We start from the raw sequence: 7405 nt of genomic DNA on the forward strand, positions 1-7405 counted from the left end.
TTTCTATTGCTGTTGTAACAAATTAACACAAACTTACTAACTTAACACAAATTTATTATGTTATTGTGCTTAGGCCAGAAGTTGGAAATTGATCTTACTGGGCTACAATTAAGGACTACCTTCCTTTCAGGAGGCTTTAGGGGAGAATCCATTTTAGCTACTAGAGGCCACTCACATTCCTTGGCTTAATTCAACTTCAAATCAAGAAACGACCAGTCAAGTCTTTCTTGCATCACATCATTTGGACACTCTTCTGCCTCTCTCTTCTGCATTTAGGGACTCCTGTGATTACATTGGGCTCACCTAAAACAAGGGTAATCCTTATTTTAAAGTCAGGGCATTAGCAATCTTAATTCCATTTGCAACCTTAATTTCCTTTTGCTTTGCAATATAACATATTCACAGGTTCCAGATATCTGGACACCATTTTGGTGGGGAGGATGAATGAAGGAGTACCATTCTGATCACATCTAGAAACCTCGCCATCGCACCTAATATTGTTTCTATGAGAAAGTAACAATTATTGAATAATCTGAGCCATTCAATCTATAGCCATCTGTCAAATGTTTACTATTACAAGACACTAAAAGAATAATCCATAAATAACACACTTTCTGTGTCTCATTGACAATATCGTACAAAGTATTTTCAGATATATTGTAAGCATTGCAAATTGCTAAATGAGGCTTGATATGGTCGCATGAACCAATAGTTTTCTGTATCCTCTGTTACATAGTAGACACTTCTATATTGAGGAAAAATGCTTTTTACTATAGAAAATACTGGAGCTTCAGATATTTATCCCAAATACATACCTGAACATTAAAATTACTCATTGCTGTGAATGACTAAGAAACAAAAAAAGCAGCAACCCTGCTTGGCAGGTGTCCTATTAAGCCTCAAGGTAAAGAACACTTTTGAAATCTTCCGACTGCTGCCATCTCACTCACGCTACCAGTTAACAAAACAGAGGTGGGGAGGTGTGGGAGGGCAAGCTCAGATTTAGCGGTTACAACTAATTCTTCCAAGATACATGTTTCTGTTTCTGTAAGATTTTCTTTGAGACATAGTCGTCAGATTTGTTCCACCTCATAGTGTTGAGGACTAACTTTCCTTAAGCAATATTACAATTATTCTTAGAAATGTGTCAGCAGACTTGACATAACAGAGGAAAACAAAGTGGATCATTAGTTCTGTGTTAATAACTAACTTTATACCTTTAAGCCTGGAGCACAGTCCCTTGATTTATCATAAATAACCCGGAAACCTTTCATAATTTTCCTAGGATATACATTCCTGGATTCCACTCCAACACATTCTGATTTAATTTATCTGGGTTCCAGCTAGTATATCAGGGTTTAAAAGGTACCCAGGTGATACTTATCCAGTATTGAGAACTACTGTTTTAAGATCAGAGTTAAGAACTACAGAAATAAAGCAAGAACATTGTGTCCAGAATTGGTGGGTTCTTCGTCTCGCTGACTTCAAGAATGGAATGAAGCCGTGGACCCTCAAGGTGAGTGTTACAGTTCTTAAAGATGGTGTGTCTGGAGTTTGTTCCTTCAGATGTTCATATGTGTCCAGAGTTTCTTCCTTCTGGTGGGTTCGTGGTCTCGCTGGCTTCAGGAGTGAAGCTGCAGGCCTTAGCAGTGAGTGTTATAGCTCATAAAGGCAGCACAGACCCAAAGAGTGAGGAACAGCAAGATTTATTGTGAAGACTGAAAGAACAAAGCTTCCACAGCACATAGGTGACCCTAGCAGGTTGCCACTGCAGGCTCAGGCAGCCTACTTTTATTCCCTTATCTGGCCCCACCCACATCCTGCTGATTGGTCCATTTTCCTGAGAGCTGATTGGTCCATTTTGACAGAGTGCTGATTGGTGCGTTTACAATCCCTGAGCACGTAGTCACCTCTCAAAATGAATGATTTAGTTAAAAGAAAACAATTTGAGTTTAACACCCCAAGAACTGTATTACAAACTTAAGTACTGTCCACAACCTGAACAACTGGTATTTTTGTATAGTAAATTACGTAGCCACATAGCCAAGGTATATCTTATAGTAAATACTTGATAGTAATTCCTATATATTTAAGTACATATTTATTGAATCAATCAACCTGTCAAGTATCATCACACAGTATTTTGTTCTTCAGTCATCTCAGGATGATTGAAAAGATATTAATTAAAACACATGGATTTTTTGACATATTTTGATTCATTTAATGTTTCAGTTTTTAAAAGTCTGAATTCCTTTTTTTTTTTTTGAGATGGAGTCTCACTCTGTCGTCAGGCTAGAGTGCAGTGGTATAACCTCAGCTCACTGCCACCTCCACCTCCCAGGTTCAAGTGATTCTCCTGCCTCAGTCTGCCGAGTAGCTGGGACTACAGGTGCACGCCACCAAGCCCAGAGCTAATTTTTTTATTTTTATTTTTAGTAGAGACAGGGTTTCACCATGTTGGTTGGCCAGAGATGGTCTTTGATCTTCTTGACCCTCGTGATCCACCCACCTGCCTGCCCAAGGTGCTGGGTTAGCAGAATAAGGTCCTGAATTCAAAAAAAAAAAAAAAAAAAAAAAAAAAAAAAAATCCATAGCACAAACAAGCGTGTTAAATGTTTGTTACCAGTTTTATTAAGTGTCAAAGTATCGAAATGAGGTAAGAAATCAGCAAGGAGCTCAATCATGACCCTATTGATCAAAGCAGAATACAATAAAGAAACAAGCAGAAACTAGCAGATGGCGTCAGCAGCAACCTCCGGTTGCCTTCACTGATTAATGACCACCAGCGCTATTTTTAAACGTGACTGTTTAAAAATGCCATGACAACGATTCAGAAGTTATATGGTTTCAGGAATTTCCCCACCTGTTTCCTATAGAATTCTGAAAACCAGCCCCTTAATTAGCATACAATTAATAATAAGGATAAATATAGCTGGCCAGCAATCTACCCGGACTGCCCCTCTGGACTGCTCTGTTTGGATACACTGCCGCTGCTACTACTGCTGCTGCTGCTGCTGCTGCTGCTGCTGCTGCTGCTGCTGCTCTGGTCTGTTCTGACTATGGAGCAGCCACTTTGCTGTACACCGCTACTCCAGGCAACTCTGCCTATGAGGCAGCACTGCTCTGTGGGACAGTGATACGGCTGCACACCGCTACTCCCGGGAACTCTGCCTTTGGGCCAGCCCTACTCTGTCTACAGAGCAGCTATTTTGCTGTAAACTGTTGCTATGATAAACTTCTTTCTTCCACAGCTGGCTGGCGCTTGAATTCTTTCCTGAGTGAAGCCAAGAATCCTCCCAGGCTGAACTCCAATTTCGGATAAGCCTGCATCAGCTGGATAATTTGACAATGAATTTTTTAATAATATTTTTCATTTCTTCTTGATCCATCGTAAGTCCAAGATTTCTATAGTGTTATAACAGATGCAGAAATAAATAGAAAACTGTTGAGTACGAAAAAATGAGTCGTATTCCTGGATATAAATCTTTATAGGAAATTATTTGTTTGTTTGTTTGGGATGGGGTGTCTAACTCTAAATTTTATTTGAATCTTAATATCAAATAGTGCGTATGTCCCCTAAGGGAAAAATATTCTCAAACAATAGTAAGAAAACAGTTTGATTATAAGTCTTAGTTCTCCTTTGATCCATGAGTTTGATTTGCCTTTATTCATTGGCTACATGTAATATGGGCTACTCCCTAATCTTCCTCAGATAATTACGGGTACTTTCCTAGGTAACTGTGCACCTGAAAAGGAGAGCTAGTTATAATGTTCATGCATTGGTTCCAACAAAACACTATTCATGAGCATCCGGGCCAAAACTTTTAATAATATTAAGGGCTTATGAGGGTTAGGTGGTAAACAGAATTCAAAGTAAATTAATCTCACAGTCAGTTCCGTGTGACCCAATCCCCACTCTGTGGATATCTTCATATTTTCTTTATTCATGGTTTGAATCACTATCACAGTGTATTGCAGAATTCCCACACTGGCTTCCTGGTACATAGAGTAAAGGCTGATATAATACCAAGTAAAAGTAAAAGCCACTGAGCCTCCCTTTTCCTGTCACAGCAATAAGTGAAATATTGCAATATATGCATGAGGGTATTGACGTGCTTGTTGTTACCATTATATATGATATGTATTAAAATATTTCTATTTTTTCTCTTCTCTTGTACGCAGGAGATAATAGTGAGGGTTACGTATGTGGCTCACCTATGTTTTATACAATCTCAAAAGAGAACCGTAACAGAAGTAGAGGAAAATAGATGCCACTCAGAGATATCAGACACAAAGAACAGTGACATCATTTTTATGTTTAGCATTTGGACATGACTTTGGGTTCTCTCCCATTGAGAGGGAAAAGCCCATTTAAGATCACATGTAGAAAAGAATTATGTTCAGGGAGGCCATTTTATAAATTGCATATTTTTAAAAAGAAAGTATGGTGTGGGAATTTAGGTAGCTATTGTTTCTTATGTGAGTACATTTCTTTCTTTGCTTTTCAACAGGCTTGCACCCCTTGGACCACTAAAGTGAGTTATATGCAGTAACAGATCCTTTGTCCTTGAAATTTCAGTATTATCAGTGATGACCAGGGTAAAAGATTGAGATTTAAATAAGATTTGAGTTATCTAATAGGAAGAAACTAAGTAGAAAAGCCACATGTTACTATTGAGGAGATAACAGGAGACCCTGTATCCTTGTCTTTAAAAACATGCTTTTGCTTGAATTTTGTGAGATACCCCAATATCCTTCCAATAAAAATCTCACATCTCATTTCTCTTATTTTATTACTTCTCTTTTCAGTTTCTCAGTCATTTTCTGTTTCTTGCAACCGAAGACCCCTAAGTTACCCAAAATCAGATTTAAAATACAGACTCAGAGGAATGTAAATATTTTGAACTAAATGGAGCGAAAAGTGCTGAGACTCCTACCCATGTTCAGAGATATAAAAGTGGTGGTCAATGACAAAGAATCTTTAAATAACCACAAGCAGTGACCGGCTGGAACCTGGGCCTCCTGAAGATGAAGTCCAGAGAATAGGTGGCTGTTGCCATAGATCCGCTTAAATAGGATGAGGAATGGTAGGCCCACCAAGTAGAACAGCTACATCTGACAGGCCTAGTAATGAAATTGCAGACAGGAAAGCCAGGCCCTATGGGCTTCAAAGCACAGGATGAAATTCAGAATCCTTGTCTGGGTGTACCGAACAGTCCCTTATTACTTGTAGCTATGCTGCTGAGCACACAGAAAACTAATTCCAGAGATGCATTTTGCACTTTGCTGAATTATAATATTAGCTGAATTCACAAACCTCATGTATGTGAAAGCTAAGGCCTTGATTAAGAAAGAGTGGACTAGGTATAAAGCTATAATAACGCTCTGGCATCCAATTTCCAGAATTTAAAATGGTCTCTCTGCCTAAATAACTGTGGGGTTCTAAATAAGTTACTCGAATTATATGTCTTACTTTTCATGGGGAATACGAACAATATTGTTAGTAGAATTATTTCATGAATAGCTATATTTTAAAAAATAAATTAGGTAACCCACACCAAACACTTAACACAGTGCCTAGTACAAAGATAGTATTTGGATGTTAGCTAGTAATTCAAGTAAAATCTTTAATAATTTTGAAATAGATAAAAAGAAGTTGCATTAAGTGTATTTATCAAATGATTACTCTGCTACACAATCTTCATGTTCAAAGAAATTTAATGCATATTTCTTACAATCAGAAATCTTCCAATTATTCTGGGAAGGCCTGAATAAAACTTGTAAAAGTTTAAATGATAACATAGGAGAACTAGAAGGTCAATGTGGTGAGACAAGAACTCAGTCACAAGGTTTTTATAAGGTGAAGTGCTCAATGAATGCTCTTGGTAAAAGGTGCTACACTTTTCTTAAATACCTTCTTTCATTAAATGACTATTTGATCTACTGTATTTGAAGAGTTCAACTCATTTCTACATGTCTTATTTTTGCTTATGTTCTTATAGCAAGGATCAGTCAGACCTAAACATTTGTTTCAGAACTGCACACTTTGGATTTTGACATTTATTGTTTTTTTATTTCTTAAGCCAGAAAGTGAATCTTTGAAATCTGGAAGACGATAATCCAAGTGGAAAATGCTTCGAAAGCTCTTTGTAGTTGGCGATAAGGCTTTATTAATGACAATTGTTCTCACATGATGGATGTACTTGCCACAATACCTATGGGCTTATACTGTGACTATTAGTATTTCCTTGAACAATTCCCTAAGTGACTATATATAATTTAATACACCTAGCCTCCCAAAACACGTTGTCTTGTGGATTTGACAGTAGTGAATCTTAATGAGAAAAGTGTCCTCCTTAAATCGAGTGTAAATTACTTTTAAAAAATCTAACTACAGATGAAACTTACTTTTAAAAATATAATCTTGCAATTCATTTATTAAAATGTTGTTAATTGAATCATGTTTTCCATTGATTTGAACTATTATATTAGAGATGTGTTCTTATGGTAAGAAATTTGACCAAAATGAATAAATATCACAACTTAGAAATGCAGAGTATTTTGGGTTACATATTCAAAAGAAAATATTTTGCTGAAATAATATGTAAAACGTATTTGTAAAGTTTTCTGCATTCCTGTATATGAATTAGAAAATAATACCTTAATCACATAGCTATTATCAGGAAAAATTAAATAAGACTTTAAATGTTATAAATTTCACAGTACTCTGCAATATTTTTATCATCATCCCCTTTACAAACAATGTGGCTATATCTGTAGTTTGCCTTGCTTGCTATACAAATGCTCAGATGACCATCTGTACAAAATGGTGCTCAGAATCATTTACATTTCTCTTTCTCTTCTAAGTTATTTCATTACCTGTTTAGCAATAATTTCACATAAAGACAATAACATCTGTTTTGCTTAACTTTTCTATTGATATCTAGTTTCCAACAACATTTTAGCTTTCTATTTACTTTTAAAATGTAGTTTGCAACATAGCAAGTGAGTTCCTCTTTCAGTAAAGATTGAGGACAGAGAATTTGGGTCATCTGGCCTAGAGTGTTTAATAGTTTAAAAAGTATCAATCTGGTTTCAAAGTGGAAAAGTAACATAAAGATGTTGAGCTGACCCCTTCTCACTTTATTTATATGGATCATCTCATGGTTCTAATTCAAACGTAATAGCAGAAGTTGGATTCTCTTCATGCTACAATCATGTAAGAGATGTTGCTAAAATGTATATTTGTCATATTCCTTTAAATACACCCACAAAGGATTTATTCTTTCCATTCTGTCTTCTCCATTCCACTACTACCATAACTTAAGTCAGGTGGACTTTTCTCTCCCTGGACCATATATCCCAATAATTTAATATAACTACACATAACACCAATCATTTCACA

The 7405-nt window shown here is 36.5% G+C and overlaps 1 long non-coding RNA gene across 2 annotated transcripts; it reads left to right on the forward strand.

The window, feature by feature from the left end:
• The first annotated feature begins 3135 nt into the window (after positions 1-3135).
• On the forward strand, positions 3136-6419 carry LOC108527896 (uncharacterized). Of its 2 annotated transcripts, XR_001884974.1 has the most exons (3): positions 3136-3390; positions 4512-4535; positions 4810-6419. It is a non-coding gene; the product is annotated as an uncharacterized LOC108527896 (long non-coding RNA). The 2 variants fall into 2 exon arrangements; XR_001884973.1 differs by lacking the exon at positions 4512-4535.
• The last annotated feature ends 986 nt before the right edge of the window (positions 6420-7405 follow it).

This window comes from Rhinopithecus bieti, unplaced genomic scaffold (genome assembly GCF_001698545.2).
Source record: "Rhinopithecus bieti isolate Rb0 unplaced genomic scaffold, ASM169854v2 scaffold_4698, whole genome shotgun sequence".
NCBI lineage: Eukaryota > Metazoa > Chordata > Mammalia > Primates > Cercopithecidae > Rhinopithecus > Rhinopithecus bieti.